Source organism: Psammomys obesus, unplaced genomic scaffold (assembly GCF_907164565.1).
Source record: "Psammomys obesus unplaced genomic scaffold, mPsaObe1.curated_primary_1811, whole genome shotgun sequence".
Lineage (NCBI taxonomy): Eukaryota > Metazoa > Chordata > Mammalia > Rodentia > Muridae > Psammomys > Psammomys obesus.
In genome coordinates, this window is record NW_026596131.1 from 5,203,528 (window position 1) to 5,218,514 (window position 14,987).

Here is a 14,987-nt window from a genome sequence, read left to right on the forward strand (position 1 = left end):
AGATAGATAGATAGATAGATAGATAGATAGATAGATAGATAGATAGATAGATAGATAGATAGGCAGACAGACAGACAGGTGCAGAGTTGGCTCAGTGGTTAAGAGCATTTGCTCTTGCAAAGAACCCGGATTCAGTCCCCGGCACCCTCAGGATGCTTGTGACCATCGTAACTCCAACTCCAGGGATTTTTAACTTCATTTTCTGACATCCACAGGCAGTACACACCTGTCGTACTCATATGCAGGCAAAACACTCACACACAGAAACAAAATAAACATTTTTTATTTTGTTTTGTTTGTTGTTGTTTTGAGACAAGGTCTCACTATGTAGCTCTGGCTATCCTGGAACTCACTATGTAGACCAGGCTGGCCTTAAACTCATAGAGATCTACCTGCCTCTCCCTCTCAAGTACTGGAATTAAAGGCATGTGCCACCACACTGAGGAATAGATATAAAAAAAATTAAAATAAATAAATAACTAAACAAACATCTTAAAAAGCCAGGCACAGTGGTATGTACCTATCATCCCAGCTTTGGGGCAATGTTAGCAGATGGATCTCTGTGGCCATCTGGCCCTCCAGTCTAGCCTAAAGAGTTCCAGGGTCCTAGTGAGAGACCTTGTGTCAAAAACCAAGGTCGACTGTTCCTGAGGAATCACACCCAGAGTTGACCTCTGACCTCCACAGGCACACACTTGCAAATACCTGCTTGAGCACACATTTGCACACACACCCCGCTAAATAAGAAAACGATAAAATTGGGGAATAATGGTTTTTTTCTCTGCAGGCCTGTGAGGATTATTGAGACATTCTGTAGAACTCTTCCACAGAGGGCTAACAACAGGGGACTAATGATTGCCCACTGCTTGTTCATGTTCCATCTTCCCTCCAGAACAGTTCAAGCTCCAGTTGCCTCAGCTGGCAGCCCTGCCAGCCACCTCCCTAAGCCTAATCAACACAGGACACCAAGATACAGCTGACAAATGGTGTGCTCAGAGAAAGACCCTGATGCTAAGCACAGGCCCCTGCTCAGAGCAGCCAGACTCCCGGGCTCCAGACCAGTTCAGGGAACAACGCTTAGAAAGACATATTAATGACGGTCGTAGAGAAAGGGCTTTGGTGCTAAGAAAGCCAGAAGGCTGGCTCAGAGCCCCTGGCTCCGTTTGCCTGAGCAATGTTGAGTTGAATTGAGGTAGGCACCTTGGCTAGATGTAAGAAAGCAGGCCACAGATGGGGCCATCGGGGAGGTCCGATGAAGAGAGCCATACAGTGAGAATTCAGACACATTTCTTTAGAAAGCCATCTGCTTGGATGGTAAGTAATTTTGATCCTTTAAACACAATTTAGTGTTTGACATATATGTGCCACATTCTTTTTGTGAAAATCTATCGATATATAGTTTTTCTTTTCTGAGTGAACCTAACAATTACACGTATATGTACGTATGTTGTGTGCATACATGTATACTCTATATGTACTTCAAGCAATACTGAGAAGCTATGAGATACATATATATTAGTATAAATGTCACGGATGTATCATGCATATATAAATATATGTTATATGTATGTATGTGTGTGTGTGTGTGTGTGTGTGTGTGTATTATACATTGGCTCCCTCATCTTTGTTCAGTAATTTCAATCAATGCTTTTCAGCTTCTTTGTTCTTACTCCATATGAGCTGTCACACTAGTCCTCCATTGAATATACACTGACTACCAAAGGCACACTATTTTTGCCAAATATACTCTGCTACTTTTTTTTTTTTTTTTTTTGCTGACTTTATAAAGCAATAAGCAACAGTCTTTGCAGTCTTCAAGATAATTTCTTAGTCACAGGTCTGGACAATGGAAGTGTGTGATCCTAGTCAGAAAGATGGAAATGCAAGGAAGAATGAATAAAGAGTACCAGGAAGGGTAAAGCATACCCACTAATGGGTATGGTATCAAACCAACAGTTATGATATCTTGTAGAGTTTAAATATAGGCACAGAAGTAGGTCCATGTGACAACAGCACAGATAAAGAAGGGAACAAAGGCTAAAGTGCTGTATGGTTTTTAGCAATAGTGAGAAACTAACAAATATAATTCTTTTTTGTTTTTGTTGTTGTTGTTGTTTTTGTTTTGTTTTTTGAGACAGGGTTTCTTTGTGTAGCCTTGGCTACCCTGGACTTGATTTTGTAGACCCGGCTGGCCTCGAACTCATAGCAATCTGCCTGCCTCTGCCTCCCCCTGTGCTGGGATCACAGGCGCGTGCCACGGCGCCCAGCTGTAATCGTCTGTATTGGACAGGAATAAGTCAGCACTGCTGGAGTGGCTTGAATGAGAAACATTCCCAGACTCGGGTATTTGAACACTGGTCCCTAGTTGGAGGTCCTATTTGGAAGGTTTAGGAAATGCAGCCTGGCTGGAGGAGGTACATCACGGGGACAGGCTTTAAGAGCTAGACCCCAGGCCCACATCCAGCATGATCCCTGCTTTGTGCTTGTGGTTGAAGATGTGAGCACTCAGCTTCTGGCTCCAGCCACTCTGCTTGCCTGTAGAGGAATTTCAATCCAGAAACATGGCTGCTGTGGCAAGGGATCACATGGAAAGACCTAGGTCTATGTATTCTGGCTAGAATTCAGACATACCACACACCTTTAATCCTTCTGGCTGGTGCCCTCAGTATACATCTTTAGTCCCAAACAATGAAGGTAAAGTTAGTTTGTTGAAGGACTGGGGGTGCGGCTCGGGGATAGAGTGTGTCCAAAGCCCTGAGTTCTGCTTACAGGTACAAACCAAACAAGCTGTGTTAACCAAAGTAGGAAGATTCACCTACTTGCATGGCACCTTTCTCTGGCTGGGAGGATGGGGTTCCAGCATGGGGACTCATTGCACTATCCCACATACCACGCTTACATTTGGCTGAGCCTAAGTTGCCCCCTTTATGATAAAGCAGCAACTGTAACCGACAGTAAAGTGATTTACGTAGTCATGACTTGTTCTAGCCAACTGTCAAACCTGAAGTGGGGAGTGGAGATCTTGGATTTATAGCCAGTTGCTCAGAAGCGTAAGTTGTCCAGCACTTGTGACCGGCGTCTGAGGTGGGTGGCAATCATGTTAAACTGGGTCCCGTGTGCCTACCGTATCGGATGCATCAAAACTGGACTGCATTAGATGGTTCCACAGGGAGGAAAAGTAACTTTTCAGTAGGAGAACAGATGCAGCTGAATGGGGAGGAACACACCCATAGTTCCAGCGCTGAAGAGGGAGAAGAGGTGAGAGCATCACCATTTGAGAGAGTAGCTTAGTCTACGCGGTGAGCTTCAAGCCAGACAGGACAATATATTAAGACAGTGTCCCAAACACACACACATGCACACACATACACATCCCGTGATGACTGATGCAAAATTTAAAATATACATAGATTAGCGACTAAAACCAAATAAACATCTAGGCCTTATTCCAGGAATGCAACCGTGATTTAATATTCTAAATTCAGGCAAGGTGTGCCAGGGGTGTAGCTCACCCTCGGAGTGCTTACTGGGCACACTCCAGCCCTGAGGTTCAGTCTCCAACACTGAAGAGAAAGAATTACCCCAAATAATCCATCACACTAGTAGAAAAATAGAATCGTAAAATCACCTTGATGGGTGCATTAAAAAAAAAAAATGGGGAACATCGCAGGAAACAGCAGGCAACTCCTCTGCCCCCTCGGAGTTCTGCCCCTGCAGTGAGAATTAATTTTCAGGAGAAAACTATTATCCGTCCTACCTGAGTGCTAGGCTCGTAAGGGCCTCTAGTTTCCAGAACCTTCTGGCTTTGCAGTGTGACCCCTGCTGCTGGGTGCCTTTTCCTGACTCCTCACTTTCCAGACAAAATACAAAAAGGCTGGCAAGCAGGCATCAGTTGTCAAGTCAGGTGCCCTGGTAAGTCGTGGGGTGGGGGTGTGCAAGCATGAACCAAGGTCACAGAGGACTGAGTAACACACTGAAGTTTTCGGTGATGCTAACTGGTGGGAATGAGGTGTGAGCACAGTCCTATCTCTTAACCATCCCGTCACTGCACGCAGATAACCAGCCACAGTGCTAAGCGTTAAGTGTCAGGCCCAGCAGGGTTAGACACACTGCAAAAGCCCAAAGGGAAGGGGTTAGCCCTCACTAAGGAGCGGCTGGTTCTGGGAGACTTAAAGAAAAGTAGCATTGGGGTAGGGAGGGGGGCCTCAGGAGAATGCTCAGCAGGTAAGAGCACTTGTTGCTCTTACGGAGGATCTAGGTTCGGATCCCAACAACTGCGTCACACCCACCTGGAATCCCAGTTCCTGGAGACATGATGCCCTCTTCCAGCCCCTGCTGGCACCTGCATGAAATTGTCGCACACAGACACATGCAGATACAGAAACAATAAAGCCTTTTTTATAAAGCTAACATTCAAGCAAAACCTTAAAAGATGAGAAATTTTCTTTATTGCTGCTTCTTGCAGGTTTGTTTGAGACGGGCTCTTTCTACAGAATCCAGACTGTCCTGCAACTTATTCTGAAGCCACTCAAACTCGTGAAACCCCTGCTTCAAGCCTCCCAAGTGCTGGCATTTCAGGTGTGCCCCGCCACATCCAGCTAAAGGTGGCAATTGTAACTGGCAGAAAATGAGAGTCTTAGTCAGGACAGATTGGGTCATGCTGTGGGGACACAGTTGAATGCCACAAAGGTCAATTTCCCTTTTGTAAATGCTAATCAAGTTGAGCAACATCCAGGTCGCTCCCTAGATGACATGCGTGACTCAGCCATCCAGGTAGCTATCATCCATGGTCCCTCATTCCACTGTGTGTACTCCCGATCACTGCTAGGGAGACAGAGAAATACGAAGGATTTGCCAGTCAGGGTATGAGTCTGGAACACACACACACACACACACACACACACCCCTCCCTTCTGCTCATGGTTCTAAGAGAGCATAAGGAGAATATTCAGCCGCTGCTACTATGGAAAGGGCTCCGCTAAATTGAAGAGGACATCACGCCCTAAGGCATGAAGGGGTAGCAATGCGTGGTGAACACAGAAACCGCAACAGGTTGGTACCCGTTAGGATTCAGTGTTGTTCCGTAGGCACTGGAAGCCGAGGTGGGACCATCATAATCTGCCTTTCTGTCGTCGTTTCCTGTCAGCCTGTTTTATTTTTGAGCCTTGAGACAGGATCTCAGATATCCCAGGTTGGTGTTGAAATTGCTCTAGCCAAGGATAACCTTGAATATCTGATATTCCTACCTCCTCTCAGGTGGTAAGATTATAGGTGCTCATTTCTGATGTGCTGGAGAGGGAATCAGAGGCCTTGGGCATGCTCCATAAGACACATACAACCAAGACACATCTCCAGCCCTTGGTTCGCCTTGCTTTACGAGATTCCAGAAAGTAACAGAAGGGACATGACCAGAGCAGGTTCCAGCAGTGACTCAGGCTAGAAAGGACTGAAAGCAGGTGGTATCTCAGGACGTGAATACATGGGTGTTCTCGGACTTGGGGACCAGAAATAATCTAGGAAAAGCAAAAGGACAAAACATCAGGATTTACTGCCAGCCTGCCAAGCCGAACGCGGTAACAGCCGCCAAAGCAGGTTATGCAAGAGAAACATCCTGTTTGGAAAGAACCAGCAGCATGTGCCCTGTAGCTGGAACGTGTCTACAGAAATGTCTAGGAAATCTTACTAGAAGCACAGCACGGGCGCCTGTGAGGGAGGAAGGGACTCCCAGGATGACACAGCACACACAGAAGGATAAAGAGTGCAGTTGGGGTACACAAGGAAGGGAGCAGGAGGAAGGCCTCTCCTAGCACTTGACCTCAGACCTTCCTGCCCCCTCAGAGCTGCTTTCTAAGGCCTGGTACCCGCCTGTACCTGTGGTACATGCACAGCAATGGGGACCACATTTGTTCGTCATGCTGTCAGAGAGTCTACACGCGTGCGCGTTGGAAGCCTTTTAGCCCGTGCACGCTGCTCGCCGCAGATCTAGATGTTACCGAAATGGCTGAGGTAAGAAATACAAGGCTAAGCGGCTTGGGAGTTTGCAAACCTTCCTTCCCCCTGCTATGAGGGGAGGAGGTGGATAATGAAGACGGGACCCACCAGAACTGAAGGACAAGACTAGACTTTGAAAGGATTTGTTGACTTTGTCCTGGTTCTCTGCAGATCTCCAGCTCTCGGAATGAACCTCATCTTAAAGATCCAATTTCTGCTGTGTTTTATGCACATGATGAGCATCACAGACTACTTATATCGGAAGGACCCTTCAAATGCAGCTCTCTGGCTCCTGTTAACAACATCTACAGCTACCTAGACTGACTTCTCCCTCTGGTTTCACTGTTGAAAGCTTACCATCTCCTTCTAGTTTTCCATACTGCCACATAGTGCTACATGAACCTTCCACCCACCGGGTCCTTTTAGCATGCAGGCATGCATCTATGGTCTGAAGCAATCAATGGTCTCCTAGCTTCGGTGAGGCTGAGAAACAGAAAGTGTCAAGTCACCTGACTACTCTGAACCTCAGTATTTGCATCCACTGGAGGTGGGGGTGGGGATTCAATGCCTGCCACATTTTAAAAAGGTCTCTGTGAAGACCAAATGAAAATAATAAATATGGCTAGATATGGTGACAGGAGGCTGAGATGGGAGGATTGGGAGGTGGGGCCAGCCTGAGCTACATAGTGACACCCTGTAGGGCAGGGAAAGAGAGGGGGAAGTGATGGAGTGAGAAGAATTGAAGGAGGAAGACAGGGAGGGAAGATGGAAGGGGAAGACAAAGGGAGAGGAGGGAGGAAAAGTGGGGGGGAAATCTTAGCTAGTCAACTTTATCCAAAGAGATTTAACCCAATGCTCCTTAAGGATCCACTGCTGGGACTGCCATAAATAAGCAATATAATGTCTGTCCTCTCTGATCTTGGATGGCAAAGCCTAAAGACAGAGAGAGGACTGACATCAGACACAGGATCAGCTGTATCCCACCCTGTGGGAGCCTTGTAGTTCCAGAATACAGGGGAGGTCCCAGGGGCAATGGGAACAAACCAGCTCTTCCTGGAGGAGGTGGACTTTGAAGGTGATTCACAAAATGGGAGAGAAAGGAAGAAGATCATACTAGCCCAGCCAGTCAGCGGGGAAGAGCAACATAACGCAGCAGAGAGCTAGCGGGTCAAATCTCACCTGCGCCCTGGCCTCATCGAGCCTGTTCCTGAGGCAGGTCAGAGGCAAAGGGCAGGAGGCCTTGCCCTAAGTCACCACCAAGTCACACTGGTTCTTACCCCAGTGTCTCCTGCCAAACCAGCATTGGCTGCTGACTACAGTCTTAAGAAACCATCCAAAATCACATGTCTGGGGAAAGCTGCAAAGGACAGCCACCCACTCCAGCTCTCCGACACAGCACCAGCCCCTCAGAGGGCATGCAAGCCCTGGCTGGCCTCCTCTTGCAAGACTAAGACACGCTTTATCTGCAGGGATGTTTTCTTGGCTCGCAGAACTGTTTGGAACAGACGCTATTAACGCACTGTGACTCCATGTGGAGTGATGGTCCTTCTGTAGTGCCAGGGCTCATCTCAGGCCACAGACTAAGCCACAGGGTCCACAGTAAGGAGACTGCCATGGTTGTTGGAGAGGGCTTGCTCAGTGACCGCCGCACCTGGGGATGTCCAGGGGAAGCCACCAGCTTGCAATGCGGCCATCTGTCCCTGCCACACGGTCTGCAGGCAAATGCTCACATACACCAAGCGAGGCTGTGTAACTTTGCCTTCCAAATTATCCCCGATTGCCCAATAAAATTGCCTATACCTGGGTTGGGTAAAAGAGGGGTAGGCGGAGCTAAGGTTCTAGAGCTTGGAGGGCAGAGGGATCGTGAGAGAGGGAGGAAGGAGAAAGAAGATCACCATGGGTTAGCGCGAACAAGAAACTCGTGGCCGGGAGGAGCTTGCTCCAAAGGTGGTCATGATGGAGAGAAGCAGCCCAAATGGAGCACGTGCAAGTACTCATGGGAATCTTGGATGGGATGTGTAGCTGGGAGATAACAGGATAGCTTAGGGGGTTAAGATCTGCCCAGTGTACAGAATCCAATAGGATTCTGTGTCCACTTATTTCTAAAATAGCAGATTAAGGAATCAATATCATATTAATAATTCCCCAGCAAATAAATGTAATAAATAATGCTGGACACAGTAACTCATACTATCACACTGTAATCCCAGCGTCTAGAAGCTGGAGGTGGAAGGATCAAGACTTTAAGGTCTGGGAGGTGGAGGGATGGCTCAGATGCTGAGAGTACTTGCTGCCCTTCTAAAGGACCAGGATTTGATTCCCAACACCCACATGGCTGCTCACAATTGTCTGTAGCTCCAATTCGAGGGCATCTGCCACCGTCTGTGACTTCTGTGGGCACTGTGCATGCATGCGGTACACAGGCATACATGCAGACAAAACACCCATACACTGGAAAAAAATAAGTATTTAAAAAAAGAGAAAGAGAGAGAGTTCAACTTTCATTCTTGGCCCCATATGGATCTTGGATAACCTGGGCTATGTGAAACCCTGTTGTTAGAAGAAGAGGAGGAGGAGGAGGAGAAGGAAGAGAAGAGGCACAAACAAAGACCAACAAAATTACAATAAATCAAAAATGCAAAATGTATAATGGACTCCTCAGATCTGAAGTGGTCTTGACAAAATGACCTTGGTCATCTCCTTTGTTTCAGTAACAGAGGGAGGTCCAGCTTGGTTTCAGAGCTCCCTGAAAAGGCACTGCTGGGGCCTGTCACGTGGGGCATGGCGGCACTTTCTGCCTTTCTCCATACAGCTGTCTCACATCCCCACACCGCCTCATCCCCACTGAGAAGACTGCAGCTTCCTGGTCTTGGATCCCAAAACCTTGACTTCTCCACAGTTCTTTCCAAAAGCCACAGCAGATGCTGCAAGAAAGCAATCAGCCGAACCCCCTGTGACCCTACTCTAGGCCTAGGGTGTCCCCTCCCAGCGTCCAGCTGACCGAAGGCAGAGCGTTGAGCATATCCAAGAGCCCAGGCAGGAAGCAAAAGTCTCCTTTCTGCCGCACGCTCCCAGCTGCTTTCTGCATAGCTGTCACTCTCCATAAGACCTCAAGGACTGGAATTTTCCTACAAACCAGAGAGGGCTCCCTGGGGGACCATTTTAATTATGCACTTGGCAGTGGAAAGATGTAGAGAATGATCCGAAGCCACTGAACTCTTTTCTGGTAGACACACACAGCCCACCACCACTCAGGGTCCCCATCCCCAAGCCGCTCCCAGCTTTTTCCAAATCCCTTCTAGGAACCCCACATAAGATACAGTAAATGCATACTGGCAAGCACTGCCCTTTATCCTTGAAGCATCCACCATGGCACCTTGTGCTGGTTTGTGTTGTCAGCTTGGCACAAACTGAAATCACCTGGGAAGAAGGAATTTCAACTGAGATGGCCTGTGGCTATATCGGTGAGGCATTCTTCTTGATTGACGATTGATGTGGGTGAGCCGGTCCGCTATGAACGGGTCCACGCCTGAGTGGGTGGTGCTAGGCAGTATGAAAAAGCAAGCTGAACCAGCCGTGGGGACCAAACCAGTAAACAGTAGGAAATGTAGTGCAGAATGCTCCCTAGAAAGGCCACCTAATACGGAAGGAAGCTTTAGATTGATTTCTCCATTAACTCCCCTCCAGGTCATTTGCAGACTGTCCCTCAAGTGTTTCCATCCTTGGCCTTCTGGATGCATGCTTCACAGTCCCCTGCCTAGGGGTGGGAGGCTCAGGCCAGACGCTAACAGCAGCTACCCGGCCTACCTCCAGCTCTGCCACTGGCTGGACCGCAGAGCGATGCTCATCCACAAAACCCGCACATTTGGCAAGGGACACCTAAGGGTCTTCGTGGTGGGTCCCTGACTGTGGATCCCTGTCCACTGTCAGTCTACACCAAGCAAGGATGGACACTGGTAAACTGCCTTAGATGGGTTGTCTTTAAGAAAACAGCCACAAGCCTAGCGCCTTGGCGCGCACCTTTAATCGCGGCACTCTGGAAGGCAGTGGCAGGTGGATCTCTGTGAGTTCGAGGCCAGCCTGGTCTACAAAGTGAGTCCAGGACAGCCAAGGCTGCACAGAGAAACCTGTCTCAAAAAAAAAAAAAAAAAAAAAAGCAAAGAAAACAGCTACACGCCTTTCACTCCTCACCGCTTGCCTGGGCCGTGAGCACACGGGTTAACTACCTAGAGGAAATATAGCAGGATGTGGTTGTCGCTAGGACCTGACCTTTAGACTCAAACCCAAACAAGTTGGCCCAGCCAATGGAAGATGGTGACCATGGCCTTCTGAAGTGCGTGGGTATTGCGGTCAACGTGTGGATGATATTCTTACTCTCAAATATCACACAGCCAGAAATGGCAACTTATGGGTACTATGAAATTAACACACGGGTGTCTGCCTGGGCGGTCATCTCTGAGGCTGGTGGCAGGCTGCCTCTCCCACATTCTACCCAGTGGGTCCTGATTGTTCAGGACCAAGAGCCGCTTCGAAAACCTACGGTGTTTTTATCGCGACACTACTAGTCAGTACCATCAGGCAGGGAGCACCGAGCCAGAGGGATGCCCTCTGCCCTGCCTAGTCTTCCTCGGACACTCCACACACTGGCTCCCCACTCTCTGCAGTACAGTCACCCTCTCCGGCTGTCCTGCTGGCCTTGGTGTCCAATGGTCATCCTAAGTCCTGGATGAATTCATGACCACTGCATGAATAAGAGAGAAGCGAGAAACTCTCCAAGTTCAGAAGCCAGCTTGGCCCGCCCCAGTCTGGACTTGAACCCCGAGGGGCAGGGCTGTGGCTGCCTTCTGGGGCCCCTAGCATCAGCTTACCTGCAGAACACCTGGAATCCAAGCCAGCCAATCAGCTAGCGGCGCCGCGCGCTCTTTAGCATGCCCTGCGCAGACTCACACTGCCACCAGGGGGCGGCATCTGGCTCCGCTTGAACTCTGTAAGGAAGCAAAAGAGGTCTGTCCAGAGGATTGAATGAGCCACTCTACAGAAGTCTGGGAAAGTGAAAGCAGTTTCACTTTGGGAACCGACTTTGGATCCCCGGTTAGCCCCTCCCCAAGTCACTGGGTGGCCTTTGGCCTTTACTTAGACTTCCTAATAGTTTGTATCCTCATCTAAACTGAGAAAAGCCAGGGTCTGGGAATGACACCTGACTGCCAGAGTGGCTCACCGGCCGCCTGGGCCTGACCCCCTGGAGCTCCAGCCAGGATCATAGGTAAGAGCTGCGCCCTCTGGAAGAGGCCTTGCTTGGTCCTGTTTTTGAAGCTCATTGCCTAAACAGAAGTGTGTCTGGCACAGGCTGAATTCCTAGTAGTATGTGTCCTTTAGCTCTTGGAACCTTTGTATGCCTTACAGCAGCCCCACCCCACCCTCACACAATCGTCTTACCTGCTGGGGACGGAACCTAGAGGCTTTCAAATGCTAAGCTTATGCTTATCCACTAAGCCACACTCCCTAGCCATTTCGGGAATCCTCCCAACTCACAGCCCTGTTATTATCATGCCTAATGATATCACACACACACACACACACACACACACACACAGAGAGAGAGAGAGACTAACACGAGGATTGTTGGAGTTAGAGATGAAGGCAACACTAGGATCCTCCATCCTTTAACTTGAGTGAGGTTAAATCTCAGCTAACATTTATTATCTGTGAGATTTGGACTGTGCCTTGATTCACATTGGTGTATACCTGTATTGGAGTACTGGAGAGCTGGAGACAGGAAGGATAGATGCTGAAGGCCAACCTCAGCTACATCAGGAGTTCAGATCCAACCTGGGCTACATAAGACCCTGTCTCAAAGAAACTAACAAAAAACTAAAATAAAACAGAGGTAGTTAATGACAGTTTTATAGAGTTATTGGGGGAAAACAAATAGGTGAAGATTCAATAAATATGAATTATTACTATTATAAATATTAGAGCTCACAATTCGGAATACTAGCTAGATCTCAGACACAATGAGATTTCCCCAATAAAAGGCTAGAATTGTAAGGGTATGCCTGCTTTTCATTTCCAGGGCTAGGTACCTAAGTGGAGCACACACGGCTGATATGAGAAGAGGGTTGGTGGACGTTTGTCCCAGGAAGTAGATACCGTTTTCACTCTAGTGCAAGAGCCCCAGCCCTCTTTGCTCTTCATTACAGCACTGGAATAACAGTCTAGAGCGCCGACTCGCAGGCTGGTTGACTCATACGGAGATGACTTGGCAGACAGTCATGAGATGGTGCTTTCAGCTCAGCCACTGACCTGCTGTCCAGTGGAGGAAGCAGCTGGGGAAGCACCGTCTTATCCAGGTTTTCAAACGGGCTGAAATTCAAACTTGAACTCCATTGGATGGGTTAAGCAGCACCATTTCAAAATCACTTTACACCCTTGTGTGTGTGTGTGTGTGTCAGAGAGAAGGGGGGAGAAAGACTGCAACACCCCCCCCCATTCTATTACTTTTCCCACACTCCCTCCCCTCCCACCTTGATTTGTTTACTTAGTGTTTTCCACGTATAATAAGGTCCTCTGAGCTTTGTTGTTTGTTTGGTGGCTTTTGAAACAGGATATCACTAGATATCCCAGACTTAGAATCCTCCTCCAAAGTATTAGGATCAGTTTTTTTGTTTTGTTTTTAAAACTTTAAAAATAACTTTTAATCCACAGGACAGTGGTGGCACACGCCTTTAAATTCCTGCACTTGGGAGGCAGAGGGAATCGGATCTCTGTGAGTTTGAGACCAGCCTGGTTGACAGAGTGAGTTCCAAGACAACCAGGGCTAACCTGTCTCAGAAAACCAAAAGCCCAAACTAAACAAACAAACAAACAAAAAACTTTTAGATCATCTAGCTGTTGAATATTAACACTGTCTAAATTAGCTAACAAGCAGGGCATTGTGACACGCACTTGTAATCCCAGCTACGCAGGCAATTGACGAAAATCCGTGAGGTTCAGGACTGTACAAGAAAAGGTTTTAGGCACATAGTATGAACCAGTAGTTGTGTGAGGTGACACCTATGGTCCTGAGTAGTTAATGACATCCTCTTAGCTGGCTATGATGGTACAAACCTGTAGTTCAACACTTGGCAAAAGCAGAGGCAAAAGTGACAAGAGTTCAAAAAAAACTTCTACTACATAGGGAGTTCAAGTCCAGCCAGGACCACATGAGATCCTCAATCAAAAATAAACAATATTCCCTCTTGTCCTCTTGAATGTGACTGTGTTTGCATGGTAGGTCATAGAGTCTAGTCACATGACTTTGGGGGGGGGGTTGATTTTTTTTAGCATTGCTTTGTGTATTTTTTTTTCCTTTTTGTGACAGGGTCTTGCCATATTGTCCAGGCTACCCTTACACTCATTTCATTCATTTTGCTTCTTCTGCCTCAACTTCCTAAGCGCTCCAATTACAGGTATGCCCTCCCATGAACCTACCATCTTCTCTCTGCTTCCACCACCTTACCCCCCTACCCCCAAATCGCACTCACCCCTAGAGCCTCAAGGCCCTCCTCAGGACACCCGCTTTCTTTAAAAAGGCTCCACCCTCTCCCTGGAGACTTTCCCAGCCAGAGGCCACGTGTTCAAACACATGAGCCAATGGGGAGTGTTTCACATTCAAACCACAGCACTGTGCAAACAACAGAAGCTGGGGACAGAAACAAGCAGGGAACAGAAGCTTGGGACAGAGCAGAGATATCCCACGGATACTTAGCTAGGGGAGTGAAGGCTACTGTCTAGATGATTATCCTGGGATAGCTTTTCTGAGTGGTCATGAACTACAGGTTAGGAAAACACCATGGCAACAAGTACAGCTTCATCTCAGCAAGTCATTTGAGGGCCAGAGAGAGAAAAGAGCGAAGGCTGTCACCACCCCTCCAGGAAACACAGCACAGAACTATAATCTTCCAGAGCTGAAGCACAGTCCTTTCTTCATGCTGAATAACTATACTTACTCTGTTCCTGATCCCATGGTCAATTCATTTACTCAGTTTATATTTCTGTTGTTCTGGGTTTTTTTTTAAAAACAAAATGTATTATGTTTTTTTTTTTATGTACACGTGTGCGAGCGTCTCTGGGCATGCACATGTGAAGGTATGCACGTTGGCCTCCGCAAGCTTGTGTGGTTACCCACACAGGGACACCTACACACATAATTAAAAATGATTTTAAAATCTTAAACAGAAAGAAGGAAACTACTGGAACGTCCATGCTAAATCCGCATCTCTGGGCTAACCTCCCGTGGCAGAGGACTTCAACTGTTATTAAGCACCATTATTAAGGCTAGTCTTGTAAATTTTCCCTTTGAAAAGGAAACTTACTTATTTGACCCAAAACTGCTACCTAAACATTGTCCGTTCTTTCTTTCTCCCATAGGAGAATTTTGTTTAATAGTAAGTACCGAGAGTCAGCAAGATGGCTCAGTGAGTAAGGTGCCTGCCACCAAGCCTCAAGACCTGTGTTGTATACCTTGGGCCTGCATGGCGAGAGAGAACTAGGTCCTGCAGGTTGTCCTCTGGCCTCCACACACATGCTGTAGCATGCGCATGCGTGCACACGCAGTAAACAAACAAATAAATGTAATTTAAAAAATAATGGGGGGTTAGAGAGATGGCTCAGAGGTTAAAAGCCCTGGCTGTTCTTCCAAGGGCCTGAGTTCAATTCCCAGAAACCACATGATGACTCATAACCATCTATAATGAGAACTAGTGCCTTCTTTCTGCCCTACAGGCATACAAGCAGACAGAAGACTGTATAAATAATAAATAAATCTTTGCCGGGTGGTGGTGGCTCACACCTTTAATGCCAGCACTCAGGAGGCAGAGGTAGACAGATGTTTGTGAGTTCAAGGTCATCGTGGTCTACAAGTTCCAGGACAGCCAGAGCTCCACAGACAAACCCTGTCTCGAAAAACCAAATAATAATAATAATAATAATAATAATAATAATAATAATAATAATAA

At 47.4% G+C, this 14,987-nt stretch overlaps 1 protein-coding gene and 1 long non-coding RNA gene across 2 annotated transcripts in view; one reads left to right on the forward strand and one right to left on the reverse strand.

Annotated features, from left to right (window-relative positions):
* Rgs9 (regulator of G protein signaling 9) overlaps positions 1 to 14,987 on the reverse strand; it is a 104,817-nt gene that overhangs the window by 86,594 nt on the left and 3,236 nt on the right. The window contains exon 2 of the mRNA XM_055592432.1: positions 10,860 to 10,976. The gene's annotated coding sequence lies outside the window, so the exon portion shown is untranslated. The remainder of the gene's footprint in view (positions 1 to 10,859; positions 10,977 to 14,987) is intronic.
* Positions 11,057 to 14,987, forward strand: part of LOC129665636 (uncharacterized) — an 11,915-nt gene continuing 7,984 nt past the window's right edge. The window contains exon 1 of the long non-coding RNA XR_008718404.1: positions 11,057 to 11,254. This is a non-coding gene — a long non-coding RNA (uncharacterized LOC129665636). The remainder of the gene's footprint in view (positions 11,255 to 14,987) is intronic.